The sequence below is a fragment of the Balaenoptera physalus genome (assembly GCF_965194825.1).
Source record: "Balaenoptera physalus genome assembly, chromosome: 18".
Taxonomy (NCBI): Eukaryota; Metazoa; Chordata; class Mammalia; order Artiodactyla; family Balaenopteridae; genus Balaenoptera; species Balaenoptera physalus.
The window spans coordinates 10,881,985-10,900,964 of NC_138899.1; the positions used below are offsets into that span (position 1 = coordinate 10,881,985).

Genomic DNA, 18,980 nt, shown 5'->3' on the forward strand with positions numbered 1-18,980 from the left:
CAGGCCAATGGAGCTGTTGTTTAAAAACGCAGAAATAGTCTGCTTTGAAACTCGGGTCTCAGAATTTTCTAGAATGCGCTATTGTGATCCAGTCACGTGGGGATTTTCTTACCGCTTTAACACACATTGGGGCCTGGAGCTGACATCTGGCCTTTTGTCATTTCTTTGTCAGAGGTGAGCAGCGGTCAGATTGTAGCAAACATTTTCTCCTTTCCCCTAAATATTAACATCAGTGAGGGAGAGAATCGAGATGGTGTCATCCATGATTGAGGTTTAGGAAAGAATTCTCATGAACACGGGCTGTGAATCAGTACAGTTTCATATCCTGAACCTGCATCTCTCCTGCTTTGGGACCTTGGGCAAATTACTTAGCAACCTCAAGCCTCAGCTTTTTCTTCTATAAAATGGGGATAAGCGTTAACAAGAAGAACTCACTTGTTAGATTGTTGTGTGAATTAAAATGACATGATTGGACTTCCCTGGTGGCGCAGTGGTTAAGAATCCGCCTGCCGATGCAGGGGACACGGGTTCGAGCCCTGGTCCGGGAAGATCCCACACGCCACGGAGCAACTAAGCCCGTGTACCACAACTACTGAGCCTGCGCTCTAGAGCCCACGAGCCACAACTACTGAGCCCATGTGCCACAACTACTGAAGCCCACGTGCCTAGAGCCCGTGCTCCGCAACAAGAGAAGCCACTGCAATAAGAAGCCCGCGCACTGCAACGAAGAGTAGCCCTGGCTTGCTGCAACTAGAGAAAGCCCGCGCGCAGCAACGAAGACCCAAAAATAAATAAGTAGATAAATAAATAAATAAATAAATAAATAAAATGACATGATTGGGAATTCCCTGGTGGTCCAGTGGATAGGACTCGGCGCTTTCACTGCCTTGGGCCTGGGTTCGATCCCTGGTGGGGGAACGAAGATCCTGCAAGCTGCATGCCAAAAAAAAAAAAAGGACATGATTAACAAAACGTTTAGCATAGTACCTGGCACGTTATCAGCACTTACTATATTACTAGGGTGTTGTCTAAAGATGAAGATGGAAATTGAGTTTTGATGTTTCTTTTTGTTCCCTTATCCCTCTTGGGGGAGTGTAAGGTTTACTCTTGGGTTTTGGTGGGGGCCAGGATTTGAGCACCACAGAAAGGCAGAAGGCCAAGCCACTCGAGGTCAGTTCGTAGAAGCACAGATGCAGACACTGGGGGGATGAGGCAGCAGCCCCAGCTTCGGAATCTCCCATTCACCTTCTGTCCTGTCCTGAATGCACCCCTTGTACATGTCTCTACTTCCCAGCTTCCCTTCACTTTGAGTCTTAGTACCTGCGTTTCTCACCACCTGAAGCTTTACTAGAAAATCTAAAAGGCTTGATTCATCCTTGTTCTAGATGGCAAGTAGCTTCAGTCTAAATGTGCCAAGTGGGATTTAGAAAATAAAACGAGGATTTTGGAGAATGTAAGTATTTGTCCTGTCCACATTTATGAGCAGACTCTCTGTCATGTGGCTGTGGCAGTTGATGGGGACACAGGTGATGGAGGCACTCACTCCCCCCACTCTCTAGGAGTCTGTTGTGTGGCGTAGAAGCCAATGGATGTGGACAGTTTAAATGTGCCAGGTGCTATAATGCAGATCGTCCACGGTCGGGGCGGGGGCAGGCAGGGGCAGTTGGGGGTGGCTCAGGGAAGGCTTCAAAGCGGAGGTGACACCCAGCTCACTCAATTTGGTTACAGCACGAAATAACTGGGGTTTGAAAGGCGTCAAAGTCCAGAACCCACCATGCTATTCTATATATGGAATTGTTTCTCTACTTAATTTTCCTATTGTGCGTTTATGTTTTAAGAGAGAAATATATCAGAAAATGAAAGGCCGCCAGCTGAGGTTCCAGGTGTCCCTTCGTTATGCTGGATCTCAGGCGAGAGCCGTTGGGTTACATGTTTCCCTATAGCTTCTCCCTCCCGGGACTGTTGGGGGATTTGCAAATTGATGCTCTTGAAGCTTTAAAAGACTTGCATCAAAAAACCATATTAAGTTAGTATCAAGTAGAAAGCACTTCTTATTTACTTAGAGGTGGTCGAACAACAGAAGTATATGTGAAAGCAGCTTTAGCTCTTAGATTGATCAAAAAGAAAATGAAAAGATGTTAAAACGTTATACTTTAAACTCATGAGTAAACAAAAAATACTGTGTTTTACCCCCAAGTGTATTCATCTCTCCCTTCGAAAGTTAGTGCACACTTAAGGTTAGTGAATAATAACTAGTAAATCTACTGTTATAATGGCTGCAGATGGGAGTAGAGCATTTCATTTTCTTAAACTCAGCAAATATGTTAAAAACAAGATTAAATTTTTTGCATTTTGTATATCTACACGTTATTTTATTCTTAAAAAGAAAAAGCGATATTTTCTATATTTTTTATTTTAGGGATCCATCACATAGTTTTTTTGTAACTCCTGATATTGTCTAAAAAAAATAGGTTTTAAAATGACTGCTGGTGATTTTCAGACATTTATTCAAGTATTTCCCTCTGTTTCTAAAATACATAGAAAAGTGATACAACTGCTTTCTTAAAGGATTTACCAGGGATTATAGCCTTCAAGTAAAGGGATCCTGAATTCAGTCTGGTTGTCAGTTTGATTAAGAAGGAAGTAGCTCATCTTGGTATAAACATTCTTGAACAACGCTCTGTGACAGTCTGGCCAGGAGCACCCGGTGGGAGAAGCCTTCTAACTATAGTTGGAAATATTCTAAGAATAATTAATTTACTTTAGAATTAGAGGTGGTAGGTTTAAAGAAAAGACTTCTTTGTGGGCTTGAGACTTTCCTTGGGTAGCAAAGTGAAATCTGCACACCTGGGGCTTCGTGATGGTGAGTGTGTGGACTCTTCCCATCCCTCCCTGAATCCTCCATCTCACATTCCTTACTTTATCCTACGTAACCTCCCCGTCAGTAACATTACACTTACATATTTAAGAAACATGCGCTTACAGTTCCTTATGGATTAGCAGCAATTTCTGTCCTCTCAGAAGTAAGGTATTTTTGCAATGATGTATTGACAAGAAAGTTATGGGTGAGGGATGTGTCTAGATCAGGTGGTTCAGGTAAGAAGGGAGGAAGAAAGTTTTGAAGATGTTAGAAACCGTTGTTGACATTTTGGGCTGTCAACTTGGCTAACTGGTAAAAAGAAGGTGATAATTTCATTCTTTAGTAGGAACGTGAGGTGGGCTGGAAGAATATTTAAGAATTAGGTGATCAAAATGTTGAAATTGTCAGGTGAAGTACAGCAGACAGTTGCAAGATTTTGTTGAAGTCATTCATATGAAAGTCAGAATCATAAATTAATTCTAAGTGAATGGCATACTTCTTAGTTTACCGAAATTATGAAATTAGTGATAGTAAAACAATGTGATCTGAGCGTTAGGTAATGAGACTGGACTGACCGTGGATGGCTTGTCCGGTCTGGGACATGAGGACTTTTGTGTGTTTTCGACTAGGCAGGGGAAGGCTTGGACAGTCACACTAGTTTGGGATGCTCTGTGTCAGCCAGGAGTCGTGGGAATTTGCCTGCCCTGTTTGTTATGTTTGAGTTTGAATTTGGCTATATATGGGTTCTGTGTAAGATTTTAATGTCTTTCTTGGTTGGAAAGAATCTTTGCATGAGAGCGCTTTTGAGGAATATTGGTAATGAAGCTGGGAGCCATTTAGGGAACTGGCATACGAGCTACTACAGGAAAGGGTCAGATGCGTGGGATTAGCAAAAGGAGTAGCCCAGGAAATGGGGAAATGAGCTGGTCTCACTTACCACCATGTGGCCGGCAAAGCAAATTCCAAGCTGTGTGTGCCAGGGAGCATTCTCAGGAAGAGGAGACGACCACACCACTTTCTTTCCTGGCAAAGGATATGAAGTGCAGATTATACCACAGGTGGCCAAATCAATGCCAAGCTTCCCTCTGGATAATTAAGGCCATGGAGATGAAGGAAGAGATGCACAGTACAAAGATGGTGGATGGGATAAAAGTGAAAATTTACTGTAGTGCTTCCAACATTTTATCCACTGTGGCACACAGAGAAAATAATATTTTTATAGTGACTGGGCAGCTCTTGGCAGGAGATGACCAGCTTGGAAGCTCCAGCCATGCCTGGCCCTGTCCAGTCACCCAAGGGCTGAGGCGATCAGAGGCTCAAGCACACACCTGAAACCAATTCTTGCACATTGACTGGGGAAATTCTGGTCTAGTGAACATCGTGATTGCATCGTTACAAGATGGAGGTCATGGAGCCCTCTGAGAATCTGATGAAATTTATGGGCCCTCACCCCTCACCCGAAGGACCATTATGTACATACACATAGAATTTTACTCACAATTTCAAGGGATTCATGGAAGTGCTCAAGTCTACTTCTGGACCTCAGGATAAGAACCCTTGCTTTAGGTAATTAATCAAAGAAAGGATGTTGATGAAGAAATGGAGGCGAAGTCATATGGATAAATTCAGCAACTCGGATAAAAAAATCCATCTAAAGAAGGATAGAATCACAGACTCTATCTAAAGGGGTTCTCAAAGACCCTTTCTATAAAGCTCTGGCTTTGGAAATGGTTAAAAGGCTGGGGACACCAAGCAGAAAATATACAGGCCAGGTAATTAGATCCAAACAATTGAGCAAATTGCAATGGTTGAGCAGATTGCTTAGCTCCATGTTGTCTACTTTTTAAAGGTATTAGTGCTAACTTGGTCAGGGTAATTATTTGGTAAATGGTCAGCTCAGTGGCACAAGTTTAACTTCTGAATCCTTCCCTTCTAAACCATTTTCAAAAGGAACCTGCTCTAATTCCCTCAGTATGCATGGTGGAATGGGCAGGCCCTGGTGAAGCAGGCTGTTGCAAGTTTAGCAGGGGCTACTTGGGCACTTATTGCCCCAAGGGCTCTGCTGCTTGGTTTGTAATCAATTGTTCTGATTGACTCAGCTTCACTTGCCCAACTAAGCCCCATGCACCCTCAAAGCGCCTAGAGTCCTATGATGACAGGTACTCAAAACAAGCCATTCAGGGCTAAATGCCTTACCAATTATTTCAGAAACAAAATAAAAATCAGATCTCAAAAGACTAAGTGGTGAGGAAGGGATGGAGTGTCAGCTTTACCTTGAATAATGTAGGACTTCTGTTAGTTTAATCTCAGGTCTCACATCACGTGAAAAGTTGTCTCTTTGCAAAATATAGGCTGGAGGGAAATTTTGCCAGTGTCGTGCTCTGGTGAGTTAATATGCATTGCAACCGTTTTATAACAGATTATTTACCAACGGGAAAAGAATGCCTTGGCACGAGATGCCTTTAAGAGAGCAGTTCTATTGCACTAGCTAATTCCATATTTCAAAATCATTTCCACACACCTCCTAGTTCTTGTAGGTTCTCTCAAACTCTTCCCTCTACTGGTGAAATGAAAGAACTGATTACTAGGTGAGATTATGTTGCCCTCTGGTGTCTGCCAACCCAAAAGAAAGAGCTAGAACTCAAGAAGGGGACAAGAAGTAGAAGTAAGATAGAAACAAGACACACCATACCATGAGAAAGATGGAGGGATGGGGAGGGAAGGGGAGGGAGAGAGAAGAAGGGAGATGAGCCTGACATGAATCTTCTTCTTGCTGGTGAATGACAGGTTTTCAACTCACCGTTCTGGCTGAGGAAGAGAGTGATTGCCAGGGCTATCGGCCTGATCAACCTGGAGCCTTTCTGATCTGTGATGGAAGAGCAGGTTCATGGAGGGAGGGGGCTTGGCTTTCCTCTTTGGAGAACCAATGGGGAAGAAAACTGGGTGATGGCTATCCATCAGAACTGCAGGTTGCCTATCTGAGGACCCACCTCTTGTTGAGATGGAGACTGAGATTTCCATCCCTTTTAGGAATCTCCACCAATACCCCTAAAGGGGGGCAGGGCCTCACTGTCTAGCCCTTCAGTATATGCCTGGGCATGAGGGCCTTGGCTTTGGTGGTGGGATGGTGGCAGTACCACTGGTCCTTGGGGTTCCTCCTTACCCCTGCTATTCCCTCTTGCCCCATTGTCAGGGTTTGCCCACTCGATGGCTGTGCTTGCCAGGGCACGTGAGCAGGGTCTGGTTCGCTCTGCCTATTAAATCTTGAATCATTTTTGGATGCATCTGTCTTGTTCTTGACTTTTGATGCTCTATACAGGGACAGGTATTATGTCTTCTTGCTGCAAACTGGAAAGTCAGTGGAATATTGTTGATGACTTTTGCTTATAGAAACAATTGATGACTATTCAAAGAAATCAATGGAAGCCTGGAGCAAAAATGTGGGCAAAGTTTGGGCAGAGGTATGGGGAGGTCAAGCATTCCATCTTTGCTCAAGACTAGAGGAGATAATGGAGCCATGGAAAGGGATCCTTTGGGCAGCAGAGCCCTATAGGGAACAAGGAAAGGACTAGGGATGCTTGGTTACTTGCAAAGAGGCAGGAAGTGAGGCAAAGGAGGGAAGTGAAGTTGGGAGAAGGGGGCACCATCACATGTAAGTTCTTTTTGTATATTGACTTCCTTCCTTCCTTCTTTCCTTCCTTCCTTCCTTCCTTCCTTCCTTCCTCCCTCCCTCTCTCCCTCCTTCCTTCCTTCATTTTTTAGAATTTCTTGGCTGCACCGCACGGCATGCAGGATCTTAGTTCCCCGACCAGGGATCAAATCCAAGCCCGCTGCAGTGGAAGCGCAAGTCTTAACCACTGGACCGCCAGGGAAGTCTCTCTCCTGGGATCTTTAAATCCTGGTTTAAAAGACAGTAAAGCTGGGACTTCTGATGTATTCCTCAGGCTGACAGAACTCTTGAGTGAGAGAGGGATAATAGTCTGGCTCTTAGCACCCAGTTAATTCAGGACATTATTGAGTGAGTGGATGAAATATTATAACTCACTTTATTATTGGTTTTCAAATAGAGGGCATATATGGATGGTTAGTTAAGACGAGAAGAAGGGAAACAGATTATAATTTTTTCCCCCTCTATGACCATGTAAGAAATTCAGGTTGGTGCTAATTAGAGTCACGGAAACTATGAAAGACTAGAAAATACAAGGGAGGTTTAGAGGAAAAAAAGAAAGCCAATGGAATAATTTTCAAAAATAGCTAATTCATAGATTTGCAAATTATTTTAATTTATTAAATCATTATGCAACTGAAACAGAAGTAGGCATAATAATAGTAGTTTCCCCAAGCTCTTATCTATAGAAAGGTAATATGTGGTGGCAGGGGATTGGGTCAGGAACCCTACTGGGCACTTCCTGCTTCTACCCCCAGCTATGTTCCCCACAGGTGGGACAGCTTAGATGAATGCATATGAATACCTAGGGTTGGCTTTTAGGGCAAAGAAGCTGCAAAAGGACACTCTGAGCCCTACGTGGGGTGTGTGTGAGATCCCACCCATTTTACCTCAGTGCCTTCCAGGTGGGCTGTGCCTTTGAACTTGGGCTCCTTGAGTTCCCATTCACCTCAACCCACTTCCCTTGCATTTGCTCCCTCAGAGAAGGTGGCTTAGTTTATTCTACTCTAGCACTGGTTGTACCAGTAACCTGCATGCTCTTTTCTAGAAAAAGATTTGGTGAGACTCATCGTATTCAGACTAGGTTGTTCCTTAAGAAATCAGTTCGTTTTGGCTTTGTTTTGTCAAAATACGAGCTACAGCGAACTGGATCAATCGTTTTGCTAAATCCTCCCGCACCCCACCCTTTCTTCCTTTTTAAGTCAAAGCTGTTTTGGATTACCCAAGCAACAGAATGATTTACAAAATGAAAGAGAGGGACAATCTATTCTAACGGATGGAAGGCAGTAAAAAATATTTATGTGTGCCTGGCCGATGCGGACTTCTGGAAAGCGTTCACTTATGAACTGAAAGCTAGGGAAACGAAAGACGAAAATCAGCCCTCGGGGTTCTAATTTCGAGCGCACACCTTCTTAGGAAAAAACAACCTTCATTTCTTGGTTCCAGATTCTGCATTTGTCAAACAAAATTACTAGCCTGGACGCCTCCGTTGGTGGTGCTGTGCAGAGTTGTAGTTGATTTCTATGAGGCTGATTCTCAGAACTGGGGCTTGGAGGTGGCAGTGGAGAGAGGGGGGCTGGGGGCTGGGGGCTGGGGGATGGGATGGGTAAATCCTTAAAAGGCAATAATCCTGTCAGTTTCCTGGGCCAGGGGTTGGGGGAGGGTGGTCTTTTAAATTTGAACTCTTCCTAGGCCCCATCTTTTCCTCTATATTCTTTCCTCACTCAAATAATAATGCGCTTGTGAAGAAAAATATTTTTTAAATTAAAAAACAGCAGACAGTTATATATGCCCGTCTCATCCTCCTGCTGGCACCTTCCACCTCCCAGGGCTGGGCTGGGCTGGGCGTGCAGGAGATTTAGGGCTGTCAGGGTCGGAAAAGCTGCTTGCACCCTGGCTGATGAATCAGTAGTAAAGCTTGGCTCTGTAACATTTGTATGGAAAATGCAATGTTTGCACAATAAAGCTCTCCAGATTTTTAAGCTGTAAGAGTGAAGCCAGTTTACAACCAACAGGTTTCCCTCGTTGCCATTACCGCAAATAGTATCTTATTTCGGCAAAATGGTGGCAGCCAGCAGGCGGTCCAACAATGCAGATTTTAATCAGAAAATTTAATTTTATATACAATTCAGTTTGTGCACGGTGAGAAATGTTTCTCACGGCATGAACTTTCAGGACTCGGCTCTGAGCAAAAGGAGTTTCAATTTATGTAACGCCTTTCTCAGCACACAATACCCCGAAGCACTTCCTGGTAATATAAGGCTCGCACTGCTGCTGCAGACGTCTCTCTTAAAATTACCCGGGATATTTATTTGGAGCAATTAAAAGAAGCGGCTGCATTCCCCACAAATCCATGTTTACTGTAGATATTAAATTAGCCAAGATTTCAGTGCCGAGTGGCTGCATTGGGCTCTCTGCCTTGACGTGCTCCCTTGTAAGGCACCTTTCCACCTGGGCTCACTCTGTTTGCCAGTTGACTTGTAAACTCTCGAAAGAGAAGCCTGAATTGAAAATCTTGACAGAGCCTTTAAGAGAAGGGCCCTGGAGGAGTTGCCTCTCAGGCTGGGCCCAGGAAGAGTGGTGGGTACAGGGAGGAGAGGAGGGTCACAGGCTGTCCCGTGAATGACCAAGAGACGCCAGCCCTTGACTCACTTGCTGGACTTGAACATGGGTTGGGTCCAAAAGGTGCAAGGCCGCTTTTTCGGGGTCGGGGGTGGGATGGGAGCAGGACCTGTTCCTCTGGGTGATGGCGAGGGATATCACACACATACTTGGTAAGACAAGGCAGAGGGAGACAGCCAAGGCTTCTCAGGGAACAACCCTCTCAGTTGAAGAGGAGACAGGAGCTCATAACTGAGTCGTCCATACCGAGGTCCAGCTGGGAGGAGGTAATGAGAGCGGCTCCAGAAACAGGGGGTCTTAGCCCTGAGTGAGGAGGTGGAGAAGGCAGACAGGAGGGACTGTCCCTGTGGTCTCACCCTGGGCCGTGTGCAAGGGCCCCCTCTCTGCTTATGGGAGTAATGTAAACCCCCCAGTGCCCCCTCCCATCGTTTCCTAAGAGGGTCTGAGACGGGGTCCCTGTGCACACCTCAGGCGTCCCTCACTCCCCATTCCTCACCCCTCCTACCCCGCTGGCCTTCACCTATTCCCAGCTGTCGGAGCCCATGTGACCTTGAGTTCATTGACAGTTGAGTGGGGGCCCTGGTGCCTTAGACAGGAGCACCGCAGCCCTGTTCTATGTTATGCAGGACCCTGGGGGTGAAGTCATGAAGGTGCTGTGCCTGGCTGGCGGGAAGACGGCACCTACCTTTCACCGAGAGCCCACTCCAGCTGGGGCCACTCACATGCATGATCACATTCAATCCTCACGAGAATCTTGAGGGAGGTTCTATTTACCAAGAAGGAATCGGTGGCTCAGAGAGGGGTTAAGTTACTTGCTTAGCTGAGGTTACAGAGTTAGCCAGTGGCCATGGACCCACAAGGGAGGGCAGAGAAGAACCGGCTCGACTGGTGATCTCTCAGGAGTGAGGGCTGGCAGGCCACTGTGGGAGCTGGGCTTCAGTCCTGGGAGAAGGGCTGTCACACTGTGCCTCTGGCAGCAGGGCGACAGGAAGGCCGCCCCGTGTGTCCAGTGAGAAAAATGACCCTGAGGCTGACCCTAAGGTAAGGTTTAGGCCAGAGACATGGAGACACAGAGACTGGCACTGGTTTACAGTCACTGCCTGGGGCCCTGTTTGGAAACAATTCTGAGCCTGATTCTAGACTCAGTTGGAAAGGATTCTGAGGTTGATTAGCCATGTCTGCCCTGGACCAGGGAGAAGGGAGTAGTGGTTATTTAGGATGAATGTGCAATCCTCATCTAGGTGTCTCTTGGCTTTGAGAATTTTTTTCTTTTGGCTAAATGCTCATTATTTTCCACAAACAGACAGGAATCTTACCTTTCCTTCCCTGATTAACCCGAGTCCCCAGTTTTAGAGTTATGTTTGGTCACAAGTCCTATCTGGGGAGAATCATCAGGCATGCACAAAGAGAAAGCCAAACAGAGTTCTTAATGAGAGTTTAAAATTCAGAGAACACAGGAAAGATTTATTTGTATTTGGTATTTAGTACAAGCTTGGCACTATCCTGAGTTTTACAGATATTAACTCATTTACTCCTCATAACAACCCTATACGATAGGTCCCAGTATTAACCGCATTTTACAAATGGGACAGTTAAAGGCCAGAGAGGCTAAGCAACTTGTCCAAAGTCACACAGCTTTGTGAACTCAAGCAGTCTGATGCCAGAGTCTACATAATTAAATTATACCGTGCTGCCTCTCTATCAAGTCCATATTTCTGGTTTGCTTTCCTGGTGGTATTGTGCCTTGTTCTTCGTGTTTGTTTTCCAGATTAGACTGTGAACTCTGAAGGAAGGGATTACATTTTACTGTGTATAAGTACCTGACACATAGGAGGAGCTGAAACATGACTACATGAAACATTAGTGGTATGATTTTAGGAATCAATCACATTGTATTTGAGTCGTTTTCTATTTGTGTGTCTGGCTCCACTACTAGAGTGAGCTTCTAGGAGTGGGACTCTGAGGTATTTGTTTCTATAGCCCCACTATCTAACACAATATAGAAGAAACCCTGTCTCATTGGTTCACCAATTCATTAACTAATTCATGCAACAACAATTTATTAAGAACAAGTACCATGCTCAGTGCTAGGGATGAAGAAAGTAGATAAAATTTCTGTCTCTGTGGTTTGATTCCAACCTCACAAGAATAGATAGAGAAAAATGATGCTGACATTCTTTAAATTTGACACATTTGTCTATTTTTGCCAAAAATAATACTAGATTATTTGTCATTGCAACTTATCAATTCCCTCCTTTCCATAGTGTGTGATGAAGTCAAGTTGCAAACAATTATTTTATTCCTATTTTATTTACCAGGAGCATTGGTGGCCCACATTAGTCAGATCTAATATTTAAAGGTAAGAGAAAACCCTTTTGGTGTAGAGCCAATGGAAGAATTATTGGGTTCCCACAATGTGAGGTAGGGCTGTTTCATCCCCTTTTGTTATATGAAAAGCTTCAAGCATTATTAAGTGATGACAGAGAGTGCACTTGGCTTCTGGTATTTCTTTGAAGGCTTGCCTGTAGCATGCTGCTTGGAAGCAGGAATGATTCCACAAATGGTCAGGGAGCCACCCTGAAAACCGCCCTTCGCACCAGGTCCAGGTGTGTAAACAGAGCAGATGGGCCCTCCACCCTGGGAGAGGGAATTCCGAGGCTGGACAGCTGGAGTGGAGAATCACAGAGTTCAGGATCTCTTTTCCCTCCAACCGAGGCAGTATCTCAAAAATTCCCTCAACCACTTTTCTAATTCTCTGAGGCTGCTAACCGCATCAAGATCTCTCCTTATGGAGAAGGAGCAGGCTTTTCCCCAGAACACACAGGGAATAAGTGGCAGAGGGGGCACTGGAAATCAGGTTACTTTCATGCCAATGCTGGGCGCAGCCCACGACCCGACACAGCCAAGCTTGTCCTTCCTGTGATAAGAAGTGACCGTGGTGCCCAAGGCAGAAGGAGTCCTTGGAAGCCGGTGCCTGAGTCCTGGCAGCAGGAGGTTTCAGATCATATGAAAACTTCCTGCCGGGGCCTCTCTACTCAGGGCCTACTAGGTTTAACTGTAGAACGATCAAAAGCAGTGTTTCAAACATAGATTTTGTTTATAATTAGCTCTAAATTAGTTTTTAAAATTTTGATATATATTTAATGAAAAATTTGGAAACACAAAATTGTACAAAGAAGACAAAATGAAAATCACCAGTAGTCTCGACATCCAAACACAGTAATTGCTAACATTTTGGTGTATTTTCTTCTGTTGTGATTTCTTTTTAACATGGTTGTAATCACATTATAATAGTAATAGAAGCTAACATTTGTTGAGGGCCCTGATGTGTCAGGTACTCATCTTTATATGTGTTAACTCAATTAAGTCTCGTAACAATTCTATGAGATAGGTGCCACTATTACCCCCATTTCACAGATAATAAAACTGAGGCACAGAGAGGCTAGTTCCTTGCCCAAGATTACTCAAAAGTAAGCAGTAGAGGCCAGACAGTCCAGCTCCAGACTCTACATATACAGCTTGGTATCTGGAGGATTTTTTTGGAATTTTTTTTCTCTTTGATTTTTTAAAAATTAATTTATTTTATTTTTTTACTTATTTCTTGTTTGACCACATTGGGTCTTTGTTGCTGCACGCGGGCTTTCTCTAGTTGTGGCGAGCGGGGGCTACTCTTTGTTGGGGTGCACAGGCTTCTCACTGTGGTGGCTTCTCTTGCTGCAGAGCAAGGGCTCTAGGTGCGTGGGCTTCAGTAGTTGTGGCATACGGGCTCAGCAGTTGTGGCTTGAGGGCTCTAGAGTGCAGGCTCAGTAGTTGTGGCATACAGGCTTAGTTGCTCCGTGGCATGTGGGTTCTTCCCGGACCAGGGATTGAACCCGTGTCCCCTGCATTGGCAGGCGGATCCTTAACCACTGCGCCACCAGGGAAGTCCAGTATCTGTTTTTGAACAAACCTTTTTCTTATTTTCTTCAGAAACACAAGCTTTAAGCGGCTGCCTAATATTCCATCATGGTTTCCATGGTTTTCATGCCTCTCTAATTTAAATGACGCAACTGTGAGTTGTGTTTGTGAATGAGGCTTTTGCTGTATTTGGGATCACAGAATTTCCCAGATCCAGACGTAAAAGGCACAGGTAAATGACAATAAGTCTGTGGACACTCATTGCCAAATATTTTCCAGGAGGACTACCTAGCCTCACTGCCATCAGCCTTGTGAGTGCTGGGCCTTGGAGGTTATCACTCAAAAAATGATTTAGTTTGACAGTCAAAAAGCTTATTGCTTTAAATTTTCTCTGGTCCAATTTCTGACTACTCTTGTAATAATGAACTTCCGCTCTCATCCAAATTCTAATTTTTGCCTAGACTTATTTTCCTCACTTCTAGTCATCCTTACTTAAAACAACAATAAAATTAAATGGTAACACACATTTTTCTGATTACAAAACTTATAAATGTCCATTTTAGAAAATACGGATAATCCAAAATCCCATCTAGTTACATTTACTTATTTTATCGTTCATCTTATTTCTTGGCTATCACAGCGATGTGGGTTCACTGTAGCCAATTTGGAATGTACAGAAAAGAGTAAAGGAGCAGAAAGTGAAATAACTAAGCAGGGGCAAACTTTTCAGCAGTTCTTGCCATTAAAATTTTTATAAACTTTTTTTTTTAATGGGAATCTACCTCTAAGATACTTTATTCGTTTTTTTTTTGGTCTCAGGCCTGGAGCTATGATGTTGGTTAATTTTCATGTTTGTTGTAAAGGATAAGGAAGAGTAATTAGAACAGGATGCAGGGCGGGGGTGGGGCGGGAGAACCAGAATAAGAAAGGCTTTAGCCACCCACCTGCTTTCCCTTCTGATGGAGCTACTGGACACAGGGGCCTTAGGGCCACCCCAGGGTTACCCTCATAGCCCATGACTACCACAGTGACGTCACTCACCGCAGGCACACAACAGAAGCTCAATTAGTATCTGCTGGAGGAGTGAATTAATGAACGTATTCTTATGTAGGTATGACCTATATTAACTTACCGTCTCCTAGTAACTCTACAGCTTTAAACATTGCATCTCAGCATTCCTTTTGTTAAAAAAAAGAAAAAGAAAAAAGGTTTGCATCTGTGATCCCAGGTCCTGGCCTTATTAGGATCCTAGAGGATCGGCCAAACAGAGGTCTTTCAGCCCAAGGCAAATAATTGAGATCAAAGCTTCCTGGATCTCTCCCGGGAGGTCCTTGGCCCTCCAGTCAAAGTGACTGGAGCTCTCCTTTTCCCTTCGTGATCTGCAAGCACGCCATCCCGCCATCCGCCATCCCCGATGGGGAAGGGGGAGAAGGAGGCAGCTGAGGAGGAGTGGGAAAGGTGAGGGAGGTGCTGTTCTTGAGGGAGGGGGGTGAGGGCAAGCGTTTACCAAGCTGGCTCAAAGGCCCGCGGAGCCCCCAGCTGAGGCTTCTTACCAGAAGGAGCCCTTGCTCTCAGCGTGGCCCCCCTTTGCTCTCCTGAGGCCGTCAGAAGTGATAGCTAAGCTCAATTCTGCCTTCGTGGGGCTGTCGTTCTCACTCGGATGAGTTGTTATTTGATGTCTCTTTGCTTCTGTTTTTATAAAAATGGTACAATGTAAAGCTCTAAGGTTCATCTGTTTTGTGATCGTCAGATGACACTAGGAGAAATACTGCTTTTTGCCTATATATTTTAAATATATGTAAGAAAAATAAATTTGCAGAATATTAGTCAAGAAGCATGACACTGCCACTGCAAAGGGCAAACTTAAATGAATTTTCAGGAAGGGCAGCCATCTACACAAGTATACCTTATTTTAAAAATTAAATGTGAGACATTTCAAGGCTGTGATTATTCCAACCTATTCTGTGATCAGTGAGGGATGTGAATGTGTATAAAAGTAGAAAGTGTATCATGTGGGAAGAATCAGTCAACTATTTTACAATTCATGTGGCCCAAAACATAATTATGGAAACTTAATTAAGTTTGCTTTGTAAAGTTTAGCATGGCCAGGAGTTCCCAAATGATGTTACAGTATCGTACTTTAGACAGTTCTAATGTAAAAGCCATCCTGCATCTTTCAGAGTTTTGTTTGGTTGTTTCTCTTTTTAATCTGCAAAATGATGGGTTAGACTAAAGTATTTACTAAATGTTCGCCAGGTACTTCTAATTTGCAGCCAGGGTCCAGATCGTTGGCCTAGACGATCTCAAAAGTCCTTCTCTGGCACCAAAATGCTGTGGTATCTATAATTTTAAATTTTAAATCAAAATAAATAAGAAAATCAGATTCACCTAGCAGATAATTCTGCTTAAAAACATCTTCCTAAATTCAGAGGTCTCAGAAGTCCTACAATGAAACTTACTTCATAAGTGGCCCAACCCTCATGAAATATTTTGGACAGAGCTTATGAATTTGGAAAGTTTATGTTCGTTCCACATTCCAATATTCCTATATGAGTTTTAAGTCAATACCAAAAAAATTATTTTTCACCTTTGAGAGTCAAGATGTGGTCGAAGTTTTTGATTTCCAGGTGGAAATCAGAAGGCTTGAATGAAAATGTTTATGGATAAAGAGAGGTGAGAAATGAAGATATTGAATCTTTGCCATTAGCTTGGGATGACAACTCCCTGTGTGTGTGTGTGTGTGTGTGTGTGTGTGTGTGTGTTCGCACATGAGCCTCTGCTGGGATCTGGGAGGAACAGCTGATGTTGTGGGAATATCTCATAGAAACTATAGGGACAGATGGTGGCAGACTGCAGCCATGGGACCAGCATGCTACTGATTTCAACCTAGGAACCCTTCTTATTGAAGACTATGTCCCCAGAACCATCAAGTTTTAAAATGTAGTTGAACTGGAGATGGTTTTTATTTTCTTGTTATGAAACCCGGGCTCCCACATTCTGGACTCAAATGACTATATTCCATGTCTACTCAAGAACAGTATCTGTGGCAAAGAGATGTGAGGTTGAAGCCTCTCCAGGAATAAGTCAGGAAACAGAATGATCCAAGTTTGGTATTTAGATTAGAAATACAAGTGGAAGAAGTAAGGTTACCATCAGAAATGTGCATTTCTAAAGATATTCATTTGAAAGTTTTGAAAAAAGTAAAGCTCATGCCCTGGGGCTCCTGGGAGTATGTACAAAATACAATAATTAAATTAAGTCCAGCAGTTAAAATTCCTCATAAAAAGAAAAAGCTGGAGTGCTTCCCAATGGGGAATGCTTGACTTAAAAGAAAGGTTTTACTCTGTGGCCTGAAGGTCAACAAACTGGGACTCTGTGGGAATGTATAAAATTTCTTAAAGGGGTTCTCCGGTCTTTGTTTTGTTGAAAGAAAATAAAAGAGCAAAAAGAGACAAGTTTTGAAAATTCAAAAAATGAAGGTGCAGTCCTAAAATCATCATGATTTTTATAAACGCAGCACTAGAGGCTATGAAAACACGCTCTTTTCTGAGAACTAATGCAACACATATGCTCTTTGAGAAGGAAGGGAAAAGGCCAATGGCGCCTTTTGAACAAACTGTTTTCAAATGTGCTCATTTCCAGAGGCAGTGCATGCAAATCCACGACCCATTCATTTGCTACTTATTTTGAAAATATTCACCTTAAATATTCTCACAAATATATGTCACAGTTTAAAATTCCTTAGGTGATACAAAGACTGATTGTTTTTTAAAAAGGTCTTTATGAAGCAAAGTTGAAAAAAATGATTTTGGGGTGGGGTCACATCCTCAGTAATCTTAAATGGAACGTTTATCATAATTTGAAAATACCTGTTTTTATAAATAATCATTTATTGTTACCTTTCTGGTAACGTCCTCCCCCGAAATAAAGTTAAGAAAAGGATAGAAATGAAATTTTATATCCTTAAACTTTGTTATGTGTAAGCATCATTCTGGGTTCCTATGTGAGTTTCAGGCCGCACACTCAAATGACTTCTAAAACATAAAGAACCAATAACCAGTTTGCCAGGTCCTCATCTTCTTTATCGCTTAAATAGAATCTGAATGTTGGCTCTGCATTAAGACAGCATGATCAAATGTAGGACATTAGAAATAGCAGCTGTGGCAGCAATATTTAATTTACTGAATAATTAGCAGCCTCACTGACATTTCTCCGTTGATTCCCAAAGTGCAGCATTAGCTGTCCTCTGCACTCAGGCGCTCTGCAGTAAAATGGGCCAGTAAACTTCCTGTGCCAAGTTCACAGTAAATGAAGGACTACGCAGCGTCCTGCAAGCAGCTCACAGCTTAAGACACTAGATTTACTTCCAAAACACAGAAAAAACATTAGAAATGTACATTTTTACCCACTTTTGTTTTCTTTCCTACATTTGTTAATTTTTTTTTTTTGGTTTGGGAATTGCGAGGAGAGGAAGGAAGGTAAAATTATAAGAAAAAGGAAACGGGAAATGGAAGCAGGACAGTAGCCGGAGGAGGGACTATATGGAATGAGAAGTGATGCAGAGAATGATGGGGGCCATGAGGGTAGGGCCGCAGGAGTGGGGAGGGTACAAGAGGAGGCGTGGGGAGTGAACCCGGCTCTGTCCTTGAGTCTGCGTCCTGCTCCTTCATCCCTCCACTGGAACGCCTTTCCTCATGCCACCTACGACACTCTCCATGGCCACTAGGCCATTCCCCCCCAGTGCGCCATCCTGCAAAATGTGCGAGGGACTGTTTGTTTAGTCTGAGGGGCAGAGAGGGGGGGCATGAAGGCCTACCTCGAGGTTGAACTTGCCTGGTTGCCCAGCTCCCTGGCTGCACTGGATGACCGGCTGTTTGAATTGTGATGAGTTCACGTGCCCTGGCCAGGGTCAGGCACTGTCTCTGAGGCAGGCAGCTGTTGAAAAAGAGGCTTCAGCTATTTTCCTGTTGCTTCAAAAAACTCATCTAGAGCTTCCTTCGTCGGGAACTTAATGTGAAGCTATAATCTGGGGAGTTCTCGGGTGTGCAACTGTGTGGTTTAGTGGTTTCATTTCCAGACTTTAGTTGAAGTCTTGGTTTTGCCAGCTGTGTGACCTTGAGCAAGTGCACTAAAAGGGCCAATATTTGCACAAATCCGGGAGGCAAGATGTCTGATGGAGGAACAGACGTCTCAGGGCCTAATTGTAATGAACACACCTTTAGCGAGTTCTTGCGGGGGGGTGGCGGTTGGGGGTGGGATGGGGGTGGGGAGTGAGAGGTGAGCAGGAGAGGGATCTGGGGTACATGGCAATGTCCACCGTTCAGGGCCTCCACACTGCTGTGGGACACACCACACACAAAGTACTACAATAGAAATCTGATCCAATGCAATGGAAGGACTGGGAGAGGGCCAGCAAGCTGTCTCTGGGTAGTTGGGAAGACTTCACAGAAGTGGTCTTCAAGTTGTGTCTTGGAAAATGGTTAGGAGTTTGCTGGGTATGATGGAGAGGGAGGGATTACAGCTTGTGTAGAGCCTTTGCACAGGAGTGTCAGGCCCTGCAGCCGGGCACAGTCCACCTGCCCCGTGGCCAGGGCCCCTGGGGGAGGCGATGTGTCGCTGGGCTGGTGTGGAAATGCCAGCGAGGCTCCTGGTGGCCGGAGCTCCCTCACAGCACACTGGGAAAAGCATCACAGAGCTCCCCTGGAAGCTGTTGCATGAATCCCAGTCCCTGGAAATCCCACGGAGGAAACAGATGTGCTCCTCTCCTCATCTGGGAGTTTGGGTTATTAACACAGTTTTCCCAGAGATTCTAAGCCAGAAGTTCATGTTGGTTTTATGTTCTTCCTTCCATGGAACTCAAGAGCCCATTAAAAAAAAACAACAACAAAACTAAGCCAGATGCCTAGAGTGGATAGCCTTCTGAAGGAACTCTCC

The 18,980-nt window shown here is 44.1% G+C and overlaps 1 protein-coding gene across 5 annotated transcripts in view; it reads right to left on the minus strand.

Annotated features, from left to right (window-relative positions):
* Positions 1 to 5,244: 5,244 nt before the first annotated feature.
* Positions 5,245 to 18,980, minus strand: part of CLYBL (citramalyl-CoA lyase) — a 256,049-nt gene continuing 242,313 nt past the window's right edge. The window contains exons 9-11 of one of the 5 annotated variants that reach the window (XR_014255988.1): positions 14,600 to 17,981; positions 14,179 to 14,224; positions 5,245 to 10,527 (exon numbers count right to left, since the gene is read on the minus strand). The gene's annotated coding sequence lies outside the window, so the exon portion shown is untranslated. Of the gene's footprint in view, positions 17,982 to 18,980 lie in introns of all 5 variants that reach the window. The other 4 variants (XR_014255987.1, XR_014255989.1, XR_014255990.1 and 1 more) reach the window with 4 other exon arrangements.